Here is a 17216-nt window from a genome sequence, read left to right on the forward strand (position 1 = left end):
GGGCCTTTGTTCTCAGTTTGGTCCCCAAAGGACCTGATACAAAACTGTCTGTTCCTGGAGGAAACTATTATGAACTAATTTAGGGTTTTGAAATTCAAACCCAATATATACATCTCCATGATACTTACAGAGCATTCCCAGATGATGTTCAAGTCAATAGCAAAGGTAATTATTTCTTCATTCCTTTGCCCCTTGTGTTCCATTGCCAATAGCTAAAATAATCTGTATCTAAGTTGGTCACTAATCTTACTGAAATACGTGATGCAATTGTATCTATATGTTTGTCTTTGGCTTGTTCACATTTTCAGGATGTTGTCCACTTTTTAAAACATCTTCATGTTTCATAAAAGCTTTTCAAGATCTCCTAAGGTAAGATAACTATCCAGCTCTATATATGCGAGTGCTGAGTTCAGAGGTAACGACTTTTTCTCAGGACATGTAATTAGTTGGGGTTGGGGGGATGGAAGTGGTGATGGAGTCTACATATTTTAACCCTAATCTTGAGGCACCAGATTGTATATGGACCATTTGCTCATTTGATTCCCACTGTGAGTAGAACTTGTCCTCTCACTTATAATGATGAGGAAAGGATTATTTTTGGATGACTGGTGGGATGGGGGTGGGGGTTGGTGGTAGGAGAAGGCAGAAGATAAGGAGGATATGGAGGTATAGGGTTCCTGTGGGATCTTTGGACCCTGCAAGTGTTCTGAACACAGAAATTGTCTCCTAAGGAGGATAAGAAAGTGTCTTTTTAGGTTAGGGGATGGCTGAGTTCAACGATTCTATATAGCTTCCCTTTTTACCATTCAACACATTTTTATAAGTGAAGCCAAGTTAAAAAATTTCAGAGAAAGTTCTGAAGTAAGAAAGAGTCTTTAAAGGTCAGTCTGAGGAACTTCCAAGGGCTCTTAGGATAATGGTAGATGCCAAAATTGGAATCTCTGTAAGTGTTCTGCAAAAATTTCAAATGATAGCACCTGTAACCTATGCCTACAACATAACTAAAAGGCAGAGAACATGACAACCTTCAGTGATGTGTGAGGAACAGACATCTGAAACCAAGAGCCTCGGTTCTGGAACCCTCACCACAGGGTGGAGACTGTGCAGAACAGAGGAAAGTACATCTGGTCCTCGCAGGGAAAGAACCCAGATAAAATCTTAGAAATTTTAGAAAGTGAGAGACCTACATGACTGGGAAAATTTGAAAACAAGACTGAGACTTGGGTTCAGATGGCTACTGTAGAATCAAAAGTAAATGACGCGAAAGCGTAGATGGGAAGAGGTCTTGGGAAAGTACCTATTGTGTCAGGTGACTTAAAAGAGGCTGGTGTTCCTTGGAGGTTTGATGGGAAAGAGAAGGAAGGAAGTGAGAGGTAAAAAGCAAAGCTCCTAGGGAAACAAAAGAGTGCCATAGGATCCAAAGACACACAAAACCCTTCCCCATAAAAAAAGGACATCTTTAATTAAAAACAAACCTTCATCTTAGTATAGTGAGAGAAAAGTGAGATCTTGAGTTAAGAAACCCATTGAGTCACCTAAATTCTTTAACCCCCCACCTACACTTGTTATTGCTGACCCAGGAAAATATAAGACATTTTAGAAAAACATAACACAAAAGACAACATTCTTACAAAGCTACTATGAGATGAAAATCAAAGATGACAATAAATATTACCCTTTTCCCCATCAAAACCAACGGTAAGGTGGAGGAAAAGTATAACTCAACATCCTATCCAATCTATGTATTCTTAAATAAGGATATTCAGACTTGAAACAAATGCCTTGGATCAAAAAATTAAAGATAAAGTGACTTAATCAATAAAAATTGGGGCATTGAGGAAGGGAATAAAAACAACCGACAGTACAAAACAAAATTAAAATAAGAGATAAATGGGATCAGAGAGAAAGTGATAAATATAGATAAAGAGGCCAAAAAAATTCCTCACATATAATTGGAGTGGAGGGAAAAGGAGGAAGATGAGGATGAGGAAGGAAGAGAAAGAGAAACAGAATGTTTAAAGTCACAGCTCCAGAAATATTTTTGAAAATAAAATAAATCTTGAATCTTTATATTTAAAAATCTAATGTACCTAAAAGAGGTTGAAATGATCAACTTCAACTATCATAATAGAACAGTTTGACTTTAAAGATAAAGGGGAAAAGTCCTCTGGGTCTCCAATACAATATTCAAATCCCTTACGAAAGAAGGAAAATTGTATTGGCATCAGAGTTCTCAATTTCATATACAAGGCAAGTGTGATATTGTGACTTATAATAAATACATATTTAGTCTTCTTCCCATTCCAGTACAAAACTCCTGATACCCCTGGAATCTCCAAAGTGGTAAATATCTGTTTGCATGACAATGAGATGACTGGTGGCCGAGGGCCCCCAGATAGCCTCAGGATGGGGCCTGTGGGTTCCAGGACAACTAGCTATGTGATTAGAGGGTTGAAACTAAAACCCCATCACCCAACCTCTGGAGAGGAGAGAAGAGTTGGAAGTTGAGTTACTCATCAAGGGCCAATGATTTTATCAATCATACTTTCTTTTTTAAGATTTCATTTATTTATTTTGAAAGAGAGAGTGAGTGAGCATGAGCAAGAGGGGGGAGGGGTGGAGAGGCAGAGGAAAAGGGAGAGGCAGACTCCCTGCAGATCAGGGAGCCTGAGGTGAGGTTTGGTTCCAGGACCCTGGGATCATGGCCTGAGTTGAAGGCAGATGCTTAAACAACCGAGCCACCCAGGTGCCCCTATCAATCATACCTTCTTAATGAAGCTTCTGTAAGAAACCCTAACTGAAGGGGTTCAGAACATTTGGAGGTACTGGGAGAGTGGCAACCCTGGGGAGGACATGGAAGCTCTGAGCCCCTCCCCACATACCTTGTTCTATGCATCTCTTCTAGCTGGCTCTTCCTGAATTATATCCTTTTGTAATAAACTGGTAATCTAATAAGTAAGTTGTTTTCCTGAGTTCTGTGAAACATTCTAGTAAATTATTAAACTTGAAAAGACAGTCATGGGAACTCCCAATTTATAGCCACGCTGGACAGAAATTGTAGGTAACCCAAGGACCTACTACTTATTATTGGCATTTAAAGTAGGGTGAGGGTAGGCTTGTGAGACCAAGTCCTTAACTTGTGGAGTCTGCATTAACTCTAGTTAGTGACTGAATTGAGTAGGACACCCAGTTGGTGTCTGCAGAAAATTGAAGAATTATTTGGTGTGGGAAACTTCACACATGGAGGGTTAAAGTTTTCTTTGAAGTGATGCAGTAGTGGTGGTAGTAGTGGTGTAGTGGTAGTAGTAAGGAAAAGCAGACGTGTGTTTTTTTTCTTTCAGTAAGACAATGGAAGAGCAATTATTTCTAAAAAAATATTCATTTTAGAGAGACAAAGCATGCATGGAAGTGGAGGCAGGGGCAGAGGGAAAGGAAGGGGGAGGGAATCTCAAGCAGACTCCCCACTGAGTGTGGAGGCTGACACAGGGCTCGATTTCATGACCCTGAGATCACGACCTGAGCTGAAACCAAGAGTTGGCCGTTCAACTGACTGAGCCACCCAGGCACCTCTGGAGGAGCAATATTTTAATAGAGCTCAAGGAAAGATTGTGTGAATCAATTTTATATCTAGCCAACTGCTTATCAGTTATCAAGAATATAGAAAGACTTTCAAATATGGAAGAACCCTACATTTTGTTCCTACAAACTGGTCTTAAAGATCTACTGGAGCTTCATGTAAATGGTGATTTTCGTTAGTGAAAATATTGTTCTCCTTGTCAATATTTTCTACAGTGAGTAGATTAAATCCTTAAAAGAAGTCTACAACAAAAGTGTGGGTGTGGCTAGAGAAAGACTATATAAATATTATGTGTTTTAACAAAGTAATAATTTAACTAAAATACATGAAAAGGAGGAAGAGAGAAAGGGGGGAGAGAATAATCTCAGTGCTTTTTGGATACCAATAAATAGGTGGGTGCCAAAGAACATCTTTCAAAGCTGACAAACCAAACAGTAGTCAACTAAATTAAAAAGGGGGAGATACCTTTGTTAGAAAAGGTGTTAGTATGCAACCAATGAATTATGGAACTTTACATCAAAAACCAGGGATGTACTGTAAGGTGACTAACATAATATAATAAAAAAATATTATTATAAAAAAAAGAACAAAAATCCACCTTTGAAAAATTCACCCTCTCCCAGTATTTAAAATGATGAAAGAAACAGACCATTTAAGAGACAAAAGCAAAGACAGTAAATATAATAAAATGTACCAGTAAACACATTATTAAATACAGGGAAAAGTTGAGATCAAATCATATCGATAAGTATGCTGAATGTATCTTACCTATTAAAAAAAATCTGATTCACAAAGTAAAAACCAACTCTCTTCTGTATAAAAGGAACACACAGAAAACAAAGTGATTCAGAAAGGCTCAAAATAAAAAGATGAGTATGTGTATCTCAGGAAACCAGAAACAATAAGCAAACAGGTTGAGATTCTGATATCAGAAAAGGTAGAATTTAGGCTCAAAAATCTGAAAGAACAGCAGGAACAACCACAAACCAAACAAAACCAGAATACTTAAAAATAATAAAGGCTACTATTTATAATGAAGATATGATACTTATGATATCTATGCAACAAATAACATAGCAACTAACTTCATAAATTTGAAACAAAAAGAGGGAGAAATAGAAGCACATGTTGATATGAGACTTTAACATTCAGTCGAAGACAGGTCTGGTAGATAAAATATTAATGAGGGTATAAAAGAACTTGTTAAGGTAGATCTAATGGATTTATGTCGAATCTTATACTGCATTAGTGAAAACTCTTTAAAATTCATGTAATGAGGGGCGCCTGGGTGGCACAGCGGTTAAGCGTCTGCCTTTGGCTCAGGGCGTGATCCCGGTGTTATGGGATCGAGCCACATCAGGCTCCTCCGCTATGAGCCTGCTTCTTCCTCTCCCACGCCCCCTGCTTGTGTTCCCTCTCTCACTGGCTGTCTCTATCTCTGTCGAATAAATAAATAAAATCTTTAAAAAAAAATTCATGTAATGAACAAAACTCGTTTATGAGGCCAGTATTACACTGATATCCAGACAAAAACATCAGAAACATCTTNTTGTGTTCCCTCTCTCACTGGCTGTCTCTATCTCTGTCGAATAAATAAATAAAATCTTTAAAAAAAAATTCATGTAATGAACAAAACTCGTTTATGAGGCCAGTATTACACTGATATCCAGACAAAAACATCAGAAACATCTTGATGCAAATACAGAATAAAGGGACAAAACTACATGATAATCTCATAGGAAAATAATTTGATAAAATCCAACACCTTTCATGATAAAAATGCTGAACAAACTAGGAATAGAGAATTTTCTCAATCTAATAAAGACCAGCTATGAAAAACATGGCAACCTCATACTTAAAGATTAAAGTCTGAATGCTTTTCTTTTAAGATCAGGAACAAGACAACGGTGTCTGCTCTCACCACCTCTTTTCAACAATAGGAGTTCTACCCAGAGCAGTTAGGTAAGAAAAAGAAATAAAATATATCTAAATTGAAAAAGAAGTAAAACTACATTTATTCACAGATGACATCCATTTGTATATAGAAAATTCTAATGTGTATACAAAAATATTTTAGAGCTGATGAGTTCAGCAAGGTTGCAGGATACAAGATCAATCTGGTAAGCAGAATAATGGTCCTCCTTTCAAAGATATCCCACATTCTAATCTTCAGAACCTGTGACTATGTTTGGTTACATGGCAACAGGGATTTAAGATTCTGGTGAAATTAAGGTTGATAATCATGATTTTAACATACGAAGATTATCCTGGATTATCAGGGTGGACCCATGGAATCACAAATACCTCAAATTGGAAGGTGGAGAAGAGAAAGAGATCAGAGTGATGAAATGTGAGATGAATGTGATTTGATGTTACTGACTTTGAAACATAAGAAGCCTAGATGCTGAAAAAGATAAGGAAACAGATTTTCCTCTAGAGCTTCCAGAAAGGAATGCAGCCTTTCTGGCACTTTGATTTCAGTACAGTCTTGGGCCTCTGACCTATAGAATTTTATATTTATAAAATCAACTGTGTTTATATAGGTTAGCAATGAACAATCTAAAATTTAGTTAATTAGGGACACCGGCTCAGTTGGTTAATGTCTGCCTTTGGCTCAGGTCATGATCCCAGGGTCCTGGTATCAAGTCCCAGCTGGGCTCCTTGCCCAGCAGAGAGTCTGCTTCTCCCTCTGCTTTCTGCTTCCCCTGCTTGTGCTCTCTCTCTCTATCTCCCTCTGACAAATTAATAAATTAAAAAAAAAACTTAAAAAATAAAATAAGATTAAGTTAATTAAACTACCTCATTTACAATTGCATCAAAGAGAATAAAATACTTAGAAATAAATCTATAAAAAAGTGTAAGACATGGACAGTAAATGCTATAAAACATAACCTAAAGAAATTAAAGAAGGTCTAAATAAATGGAAGGACATCCCATGTTCATGGATTGGAAGACTCATTGTTAAAACAGTAATACTTCCTAAAATAATCTGTGGATTCACCATTATTTCTATCAAAATTCTACCTGGATTTTTTGCAGTAATTTACAAGATGATCCTCAAATTCAGAGGGATCTTGAATAGCCAAAACAATTTTGAAAAAGAAAATGTTGAAGGATTCACATTTCCCAATTTTTAAACTTACTACAAGACTATTTACAAGAGTGTGGTACTTGCATAAGTATACAAATATAGATTAATAGAATATAACTGAGAGTCCAGAAATAATCCCACAATTGATTTTTGACACAGATGCTAAGATAATTCAATGGGGGGAAAGAACAGTACTTTAAAAAAATGAGAGTAGGACAAATGAACACCTACATGCAAAAGAATGAAGTTGGCCCTTTTACTTATATCATACACAAAAATTAGCTCACTGTAAGTCATTGACCTAAATGTGAAACCTAAAATCATAAATCTTTTATAGGAACACATCTGACTAATGTTCATGATCTTGAATTAGGACTTGTTTCTTAGAAACTGAAAGCACAAGCAACAAAAGAAAAAAAATTGGTAAATTGGACTTAATTAAAAGTAAAAGCTTTTCTGCTTCAAAGAACGTTTTTCATCTTTAAGAAAGTGAAGACAACTCACAGAATGGGAGAAAATATTTGTATCTCCTAAGTGACTAGTATCCAGAATATATAAAGTAATCTTATGTCTCAACGATAAAAGACAAATATTCCAATTAAAAATTAGGCAAATGGTTTGCATAGAAATTTCTCTAATAAGCTATATAAGTGGCCAAGATAGTCAACATGATTAGTTATTAAAGAAATACAAATCAAAATCACAATGTGATACCAGTTCACACCTAGTAGAATGACTATTCGAGAGGACAGACAGGGGGCGCCTGGGTGGTGCAGTCATTAAGTGTCTGCCTTCCGCTCAGGNAAAGAAATACAAATCAAAATCACAATGTGATACCAGTTCACACCTAGTAGAATGACTATTCGAGAGGACAGACAGGGGGCGCCTGGGTGGTGCAGTCATTAAGTGTCTGCCTTCCGCTCAGGGAGTGATCCCAGCGTTCTGGGATTGAGCCCCACATCAGGCTTCTCTGCTGGGAGCCTGCTTCTTCCTCTCCCACTCCCCCTGCTTGTGTTCCCTCTCTTGCTGGCTGTCTCTGTCAAATAAATAAATAAAATCTTAAAAAAAAAAAAAAAAGGAAAGGACAGACAATAAGAAGTGTTGGGGGAGGATGTGGAGAAAGAGGGACCCTCATGTATTGATAGTGAGAATATGAAATTATGTAGCTACTTTGGAAAACAGTTTGGTAGTTCCTCAAAACTCTAAACAAAGAGTTACCATGTGACCTGGCAATTCTACTCAAGAGAATTGAAAACATATGTCCACACAAAAACTTGTACACAAATGTTCGTGGGAGCATTATTTATAATAGTCAAAAAGTGAAAAAAAATCCAGGTGTTTATCAACTGACACGTAATGTCAAATGGTAAAAGTGAAACAATTTAGTAACAAGTTTGATGTTCTTTATTCAAGGGAAAACAATCCATGGATTGGGGAAGCACAGTGTTTCACAAGCAGTGGAGCCCTCTTCCCGAGGGATCTGGGGCAAGCGTGAGTATTACAAAGCTTTAGAAGAGGCAAGACAGAAGCAAGGCACGCTGGTGAGGAGATGGGGAGTTTCCTTATAAGGCCAGCAGGTTCTGTTTTCTAGGGGAAGATAAACTAGCTAACACTGAGTTGGAGCATTGCGATTGGTGCCTGTTAGGTTCTCCTGACAAGTGCTTCTTGTAACTGCAACCTGACCGACGTTTGGATTTGGGACAGGGGCCAGGCCACTGGCTGCCTCCATTTTGTGGGTGCCAATAGATATATTTTTTCAGCAGATAAACAAAATGTGTTGTATATTTATACAATGGAACATTATTTGGCAATAGAAGGGAATGAAGTACCGATATATGCTACAACATTGACAAATATTTAAAACATTATGCTACGTAAAAGAAGCAAGACACAAAAAGCCATATAGATGATACAATTTTGTTTATATGAAATGTCCAGATTAGGCAAATCCATATGTTCTGGAATTAGATAGTGGGGATGGTTGTACAACTTTGTGAGTATACTAAAACTAGATTGTACACTCCAAAGTGTAAATTGTATCTCAGAAAAGCTGTTACTTAAAAAATTATCATATACAGAGAACAGATTGGGGGTTTCCAGAGGTTGGGGGGTGGGAGGCGAATGAAATGAGTGAAGGGGGTCAAAAGGTACAAAATTGCAATTATAAAGTAAATGTCATGGGATGTACTTTACAGCATGGTGGCTATGGTTAATAACTATATTGCATTGTAAATTTGAAAGCCACTGAGAGAGTAGATCTTATTTTTTTAAGATTTTATTTATTTATTTTATTTCAGAGAGAGAGTGGGGGGGTAGGGTGGGGGAGGGAGAGCGAGAGAATCTCATGACCCTGAGATCATGACCTTAGCCAAAATCAAAAGTCAGACACTTAACCAACTGAGCCACCCAGGCACCCCTGAGAGAGTAGATCTTAAAAGTTCTCATGACAAGAAAAAAAATGTAATTCTGTATGGTGATGGATGTTAACTAGACTTACTGTGTGATCATTTTCACAATATATACAACTATCGAATCATACTGTATCCCTGAAACTAATATAAAGTTATATGTCAGTTATATTTCCATAAAAAAGTTACAGTGAAAACATTATATATCAGAATTTATGGAATGCAATTAAAGTAGTGATCACAGGCATATTTATCACCTTAGATATTTGTGTCAATACAAAGGAAATGTTAAAATTAAATGAATTAAGTCCCCAGATCAAAAAGCTAGAGAACAAACAGCAAAGTAAATAAAAAATAAGCAGAAAGAAGAAATAATGAAGATAAAAGCAGAAATTAATAGGGTAGAAAATGGAAAAATAGAAACACTGAATAAATTAAAATATTATATCTTTGTATAACCCGCCAGTTAAAATAATCAACAAAGAAAGGATGCATAAAGGTATAAAACATAGGAAATTATAAATTACAAGGTTTGTGAGCTGTTTTTTACTCCCAGTACTTCTGACCCACTGGGTGTCCAATTCAATTCAGTGCTGACACTAACTACCTTTGCAGACCTCACAGGTCAAGGGCTTGGTCACACAAAACTGCTCCCCCCACCCATTTCAAATGCCAGTTGCAAGTCCTGGGTCTCCTGTACTTCTGAGGATTGGGCTATAAATTCAGGGGTATTCATGACCCCCCTTTTCAGGTTTGAAAATTCACTAGAATGACTTATAAAACTCAGGAAATACTTTACTTCTGTTCAGGGGTTTGTTATAGAGGAACAGCCAAATGGAAGAGATACACAGAGTAAGTTATGGGGTGAGGATGGCAGAGAGCCTCCATGCTCTCTCCTCATGCACCACCCTCCCAGCACCTCAGTGGGTTCACCAATGTGGAAGCTCTCTGAACCCTGACATTTTGGGGGTTTTATGCGGTTTCATTACAAAGGCATGATTGATTAAGTCACTGGTAATTGGTGATTGAACTCTCCAGCTCCTCTCCCATCCCAGAGCTTGGAGGGTGGGGCTGAGAGGACCAACTCTTCAATCACGGCTAGGTCTTTCTGGCAAGCAGCCCCATCCAGAAGTTATCAAGGGACCCCTAGCCACCAGCCGTCTCATTAGCATGCAAAAGGCATTCATATGATTCCAAGTGTTTTAGAAGCTCTTGTGTCAGGGACTGGAGACTAAAAGCAAATATAACAAAACATGCGCCTATCATCTCTACTACTCAGGAACTTCACAGCTGTAGAAGCTCTGTGCCAAAATGTGGGATGAAAACCAAAGATATACTTTTTATTATATCACAGCATCACAAAGGAACTAATATATTTTATATAAATGAATTTTAAAACCTGTATGAAACAGATAATTCCTTAGGAGAATGCAATTTACCAAATTGATTTCAAAAAGGCTAATGACTGAACAGACTAATTTTCATTAAAGAAATACGGAAAGTCATCAGAGAACTATGCCATTCAAAAAATAACTCATCAAGCCCAGGTGATTTCAAAGGTGATTTCTATCAAACCTTTAAATACTGATATTATACCATTTTTTTTCAGTTTAAAATGGATTACTTTGAAATTATTTTTGTGAAGCAATGCAATATTAATATTAAATGTAATAAAATATCACAAAAAGAAGAGAATGCAGATTATTCTCACTTAGGAATATTTTGGCAAAATCCTAAAAGGTAGTAAATAGAATTTAATACCATCTTAAGAAAATAATACACTATGACCAAGTGAGATTCATTTCAAGAAACCAGAAATGGTTAACTATTAGGAAACCTATTAATATAATTTGTCATATTAATTAAATGTTTGGAAACATAGGGAAATGTTTATGTTCTTAGATGGGTATAGGCCTTCAACACAATCTGACATACTATTAAATGATAATTGACAGATTCTTTTTTAACATGATTTTTATATATAACATTACATTGCAAAGTGTACCACTACACCTTACGCTTAAAACAGCATCTTACCGGTAAAAGAGTAGGAGATATTCTATAGGTCAAGAGCAAGGCAAGATGGCCAACATCGCCAGTGCTAGATACTGCTATAGTGAAAGTATTGGCCAGGGGCACCTGGGTGGCTCAGTTGGTTAAGTGTCTGCCTTCAGCTTAGGTCATGATCCCAGGGTGCTGGGATGGAGCCCCACATCGGGCTTCCTGCTCAGCGAGGAACCTCCTTCTCTCCCTCCGCCTGCTGTTCCTCCTGACTGTGCTCTCTCTCTGTCAAATAAATAAGAAATCTTAAAAAAAAAGTATTGGTCAATTCAGGTGTAAAAAAAAAAAGTAGACTACATAAAAATATTGGACTGCATAAAATTTTACAGAACTTTTTTAAAGTCAAAAAAAGCTATAAGAAATGACAAATTGGAAGAAAATATTTACAGATACATCTCAGAGACTGGACTACTCACCCTAGGAAATCTTTGAAATTGAGGTGGATGAGACAATCCGAAACCTGATGGAGAAATGAGCACATAAGGAACAGACGGTTCACAGAAAAACTTATCTAGGTGACTCCTAATCTTATAAAAGATGTTCAACTTCACTGTAAAAAAAAAAAAAAAGAAAAGAAAAGTGGGCTGCCAATTAAAACCACACTGAGATATAATTTCTGTCCTACTGATTTGGTGAAAAGTCAAAAGGCTTCAGGGCACACCCTGGGTGAAGCGTGGGGGAGCAGGCACTCTCCTGTGCTGCTGGGGGCACAGGCCATGGGAGCTCCCCGTGCACAGGAATCCTCAAACAGCAAACAGAAGGGCGTATAAATGCGTTTACCCTTTGACCAGCAATCGTACGTCTAGAAATTTCCCCTGAAAATCGGTCTTCACGAATTTAAAATTATATATATGTAGTTAAAAATTAATATATATAAAAATTTATATATATATACACACATATATATATAAAGTTATTTATTACAGGTATTTGGAAGAGCAAAATACTGGAAACAAATTGAAAGCCTGTGAGTAGGAGAATATTCACGCAACAGAGCCCTGTTATGACCAGACACAACTGAGGAAGATTTCTAGGCTCTACATTGAGTCCTTTTTGAAATACATTAACAAAAAAGACCAAAATGAAAACCAGTTACATTTACTTTGTTAACTTCTGTGTATAAAAGGTGGGGAAATTAAAATATGTACCTGTGTATGTATTAGTTCATTTTTGCAAAGAGGAAATACAAGAAAGGATAAGCTAGACCCTAATAAAACAGTGACCAATACTGGTTTCACTGCTCTATTCTTGTATTTCTTTTGTAGGTTTGAGGTAAAACAAATGTTGAAAATTAAAAGAACAAAACAACACTCCCCTCCCGCAGCTCCCTCCCCAGCAGCCTAATGGGAGTAGGGGTCCATATGTTGGGGGAGAGGAAGTGTCCTCGGATTTTGCCTTGCTGATTGGGAGGAAAGCAGTAATGGGTGATGGGTGGACAATTTGCATGTGTCAAAGGGCAAAATAAATCACCGGACCACGGTTCTCATCACTGTCCACTTGGAATGTTCTCGTGTCTCGTGACTCAGTTTCTTCCTCCTCCTTCCCTTCCCTTTCTCCTTCCTGAGCTGTTGGGCTCTGAGGTTTTCAGAGATGGAAGAGTCCAGGCTCAGAGTCCAGGAGGGACTTGGACGGGCAACAGGACAAGTACAGTTCTTCTGTGTGGACTGTGGGAGAGGGCCACCGGGGCGCTTTGAGAGACCAGAGCAGGACCTTGTCTCCCTCTTCCAGATGCATCCGCGCAGTCTCCGCCAAATTCCTTGTAGGATGAGCGTCATCTACCCCAGAGAGGGCCACCTCCCCAGGTGTGTGGTGCGGGGATGTGCAGAAGGACAGCCCTGACCTCACTGGAACCTCTCTCTCCCCTGCAGGTCAAAATTCCTTGGAGAACAGCTTTCCACTCAGGTGGTCAGCTGTGCTCCCTCCCTCACTGCCCAGAGACAGGCTCTGGACGGCCTAACGTGCCTCCTCCGCTGATCTGAAGGGGCTCTGAGGTGCTGGCAGCTGCAGTCGGAGAGGAGCCGTGGTCCACTCTAGGGAATGAAAGTGCCCACAACCGGGGGCTGCTGGAGGTGTTCCTCTGTTAATCGTGACCAGGAAGACACAGCACTAAAGGGAGATCTCAGCCATCCTGCCACTCCCCCTTTACCTTTTGGTTAGAAGAAGGAGAGAGGGAGGGAAACGGGTGAGCTGTAACTTCCCTTCTGCGGATGCTCCGTGGTTCTTACCTGGGGCAGGGAATTCAGAGGAGCTAGGGTTTGATTTTTAAACCCAACCCACTTCTTATTTTAAATATCTCCTTTGTGGTGTAAGCTGATTGAAAGTGGGATGGGATTGGCTTCTCACTGATCTTTGCCTAGAGGAGCTTTTAGTTGTTTCCACCTCGGGATTTGACTCAGGACATCCCTTTGTAGTGAAAATGTGTAATAAGTGTAGGCTTTTTTTTTTTTTTTTTTTGAACACAGGTGGCTGCAGTTCCGCTCTATTCCACAAGGTGGCAGGTTTTGCCTGGAAAAGGGGCTCTTGAACTGGCCATTGCCCACTCAGAGGCGTGGCTTCGCAGAATTATGTTCCTTGACAAACATAATTTATATTGATTGCTTTTGTTAATGCATCTGAGAGAATGTATGTTCAGGATACATTCTTGGTGATGTTTATTGCCTTTTCTATTTAGAAAAAGAAGCTAAAACAAAGCAGTCTTTAACCCTTCCAGTGCATCCTTATTATACTGGATCAGGCAAAAGTAACATCAGAATCCTGGAAAGGAGGCAGAAGGGGAGATGGGAGAAGCAACTGGACAGATAGACACAGTGAAGAGCTTTCTATGCCATTGTTCTTTCACTGTATCATTAGTTAATAGCTCAATATTGCCTTGTTCTAAGTAATTCAGAAAGTGGAGAATGGCTTTCCTGCCATTCCTTTGTGTTGCTACGATGATGCTTGCACATGGGCTCTGCACGGATTTGGTGTCACTACAGCCCTCCCCAACTCACACAATAACAGGCTTGTACTCTCATCAAGACAGTCTGCCAAAGCCCAACACCGTTGTTCCATGGCGGCTTTCTTGCCTAATTGTTGATATGTGTTCTCAGAAATGGCTTCCCAACAAAAATACAGAGGGTTCATATTTGAGAAAAAACACAGAACTAAGGACGTGCTGGAATCTTCATTCTGCTCTTTTACTTTCAGCCTAAAAGATAGGAGAAGATGCAAAGAGACAAGAAACAAATCCGAAACCTCTCATTGGGATGACCATTAAAATAGTATTTTGCCGGGTACCAGTGCCCTGCCAGACACTTGTCTTACACCAGTGTTTTATTTTTTGAGGTTTTTTATTTTTTGAGTCTAAGGCAATTTTCATGATACTGGTTTGAAATCTCATGCAAAGGTTATGAGTTCATACAAAACCTGAAACAGACCCATGAAGATGACAGAACTCTCCTGCCTGCTGCCTGTCCCCCTCCCGTCCATTTTCTTGGTCCCTGGCTGATCACCACTCATTGCTCCTGAGCTGAAGCCTAGCAGAGGTGGTTATACTGCTGGGACTTTGAACTGCATGAATCAGAAGGCCACAGACACCCTTTCAGACCAGGGGCAGAGAGCACCTAAACGACATATAGTCAGTTACCCAAAGAGGGGCGGAATCTTGCCTGAAGCCCATGGCAAGGGTGGGGGACCAGTAGCTCTGTGTAGAGAGAAAGGCACATTAGCCAAGCTGGGGATTGGAGTCCTGGCTGACAGGCACTGGTTTCTCACACCTGGCTTCCAAATCAAGGAGCCTGGGCAAATATTGCTTCCTATAGACTTTACCTAGAAGCAATTTCTATGGAATAATACTAATAGGACACCACCTTTTCAAGATACCCTGCTTAAGGATTCAAAAGTAGTTCCTTGGATTCCAAATGTGCCGCTTTTAAAGGCTCAAGCTAGGGGATTTTAGAGATGAGGCGGGCCCCCCATTTCATCATCACACTTGCCTGGCCCCTAAAACTCTGGGCAGTAGGGACTGGAAGTCTTTTCCAGGCAGGCCCAGTGGATCCAGGGAAATCCAGCCTCAGCTTGCTACCACACACCCAAGGATTGGTCCCACTTCACTCCATGCCCATGGAGCCTCAATGGGTTTCACGTCTTCAGGAATTCATGGCCTATTTGCCTTACTTTCCTACATGTCTAAGAAACATTTTCCTCTTTCCTCTGATCCTCAAACTTCTCTCTCATCCTCTTTCACTAAGCAGATTGAAGCAGCTGGAAGGGAACTCCCCAAGAGCCCCAGTACCACATCTTGGTCTGGAGCCCTGGAAAAGCACTCTATTCCCCTGGGCACACTGCGCTGTCTGTGGGCCCCCTCGCTCTCACCAACCAGGATCATGGCTCCAACCATTCTGCCCTCTCTCTCCCTCAGTAAGAACTCATTCTCTCCTCCTCTGGATGGTACCAGTCAGCATACAAACACGCTGTTGATTCTTTCATTTAAAAAAGTCAACAAAAACAAAAATATCCATCTTGCTCTTCAAATTTTGCCTGGCTTTGCAAGAGCGTCTTTTCCTCCCACTTCTCCAGGCAGGCCGGTTTGGCACCACAACTCTATAGAAACTGCTCTTAGTAAGGTCCCTGGCACCTTGTCTTGGTTAAATCCGTTGGTGGGTTCATGGTTCTCTGTTTATCTGACCGTGGGCAGCTTTTGACCTGGTTTCCCGCCCCCTACTCTCACAGCACTTTTTCCCTCCTCTTGCCTTCGAGGACAGCTCATTCTTTGGCTGCTCTCTTATTCCACTTGGCTCTCCTTCTCCATCCCCTTTGCTGGGTCCTCCCTGGGGTGGGACCTCTTTCCTTCTCCACTGTGCTCACCCAGTCAGTGATTGTATGATTACAATGGCCTGCATGCCCATGACTGCCAGCCTCATCTTCAGGCCGCAGGTCTCTCTGCTGAACTCCACATTCACAGATTCAACTGCCTTCCTGACATTTCCATTTGGCAACCAATAGCCACGGCAACTCAACATGTACAAAGCTGAACTTCTGTCTTCTTGCTTCAAACCCATCCACTAGTGGCCTTCGCCATCTCTCTTTATGCTAACTCAATCCTGACAGTTGCTCAGGTCAAAAATCTGGGTATTGTCATAGACTCCTCCCTTTCTTTAATCTAACCTATTTGGGGCTCCTCCTGACATGACTCTATCTTCAAAATGCATCCATTATCCTACCAATTTCTCAGCATCTCTATGGCTACCAGCCTGGCCCAGGTCACCATCATTATTCATTCTTGCCCCTACAGGGCAACACTGCTTATGTCATGTCACTTCTGTGATCAAAACCTTTTGATAGCACTCCGTTGTCCTATGTACAAGGTAAAAAGCATGTCCTCACCATAGCTACAGGAGCCTGCAGGAAAATCTGGCTCCCCGTTACTTCTTTGGCTTCATCTCCCCCTGTCCTTCCATGCCACCCCCATGACAATTTCACTCCCATCCACAGTGGCCTGCCTACCCTTCCTCAAGCCTGCCAGCACTCTTCTGGCTGATGGCCTTTTCTCTTTCTGTCCCCTGTACTTGGAATACCCCTCTTCCCAACATCTTCTTAGTTAGCTCCCTCTTCACCTTCTTCAAATTTTCACCCAGTTATCATCTTTCCTTTGGGTCTGCCCAGATCATCTCACTACTACTGGGTCCCCTACCTTATTGGCAAACCCCAGCTCCCATCATCCTGCTCTATGTTTTCTATTTTTTCCCATATCACATATCACTATATATTCACATATGTATTTATTTATTATGTTTATTGTTTACTTTTCTCTTTCCACTAGATTGAAGCTCTGCAAGGTAGTGATCTTCCTATATTTTATTCAGTGATGTATTCCAAGTGTCTGGCTTATAGTCACCATTCAATAAATAATCGTTGTTGAATGGATGAATGGATGGATGGATGAATAAATGAATGAACACAAGCTGGACAGTATATTAACAGCTCAGTCCCCACCAGGAGCTGGACAGTGCCATGCTGTCTCCTGCTGTCTGGGGACCCCACCTTTATAGTCTGTCTTCATTAGCCCTCCAGTGTGTGGGTGTCCTATTGGTGACAAATG

This window comes from Ailuropoda melanoleuca, chromosome 18, assembly GCF_002007445.2.
Source record: "Ailuropoda melanoleuca isolate Jingjing chromosome 18, ASM200744v2, whole genome shotgun sequence".
NCBI classification, from domain to species: Eukaryota; Metazoa; Chordata; class Mammalia; order Carnivora; family Ursidae; genus Ailuropoda; species Ailuropoda melanoleuca.